Here is a 917-nt window from a genome sequence, read left to right as displayed (position 1 = left end):
TTCGATACAAAATCTCGGCTCGGACGTGCGCCACCCATCGCCGACCGGGTCTCGTAGCCCGGTCGGCCGCGCGTCTACTGTAAGTTTCGGGACTGCACGCAGGCAGCCCCGGATCCGTGTGCCGCCACCTTCGACACTCGGCTTATAAGCGTTCGAACGATCTCCCGTACCCGTCGGCTAGATTGAAAGCGTCTGGGATACGTTGTTATAACATCTCTGGTCTTTGAGTGTACGCTCGGAAAGAAGCGAGTTGACGCGTGCGTTGGAGCGTTCGGCCTTCCGTGTTTCACGGAGAGCCGAACTTCTTGGTACCGCGTCAAGGGCCATTCGGTCTGAGACACCGACCCGCGGTAATGCAGTGACGATAGATGAAACAACGCGAGTCGCGTAGTTTCTTTGGTACGAGGCACGGAACGGTCCGCGAACGCCCGCTCCTGGTCTACGCCGAAGTACGTATCGTGCTCGAGCACGTACCGGTACGGCGTAGCAGGCGGACGACGGGAGACCGGCCCGACCGACTCGCTCCTCTTACTAGTAGGAGCCTGGCCGCTAGGACGTCGGCGCCGGTACGGTGGTAGCACGGTCGGCTTACGGGGCGAAACCTCCGCGGGCTATCGAAAAAATTTCGAACTCCGGGAACTTTGTCGAAATTAACCGAGGCTCATATGACGATGTTCCGACAGGCTCCCGGCCCGGATCGACTCCGGGACGCCGCGCATCGCCTTTCGGTCGACTCGGACCGAAATTTTTACAAGTCCCGTCTGTCCGGATCGACTCCGGGACGCCGCGCGTCGCCTTTCGCTCGACTCGTACCGCAGCTTCGACGAGTCCCGTCGGCCCGTATCGACTCCGGCACGCCGCGCATCGCCTTTCTGTCGACTCGGACCGTAATTTTTACAAGTCCCGTCGGCCCGGAT

This window comes from Neodiprion pinetum, unplaced genomic scaffold, assembly GCF_021155775.2.
Source record: "Neodiprion pinetum isolate iyNeoPine1 unplaced genomic scaffold, iyNeoPine1.2 ptg000086l, whole genome shotgun sequence".
Lineage (NCBI taxonomy): Eukaryota > Metazoa > Arthropoda > Insecta > Hymenoptera > Diprionidae > Neodiprion > Neodiprion pinetum.
The sequence above is the reverse complement of the archived record's forward strand: the minus strand, read 5'-3'. Positions refer to the sequence as shown.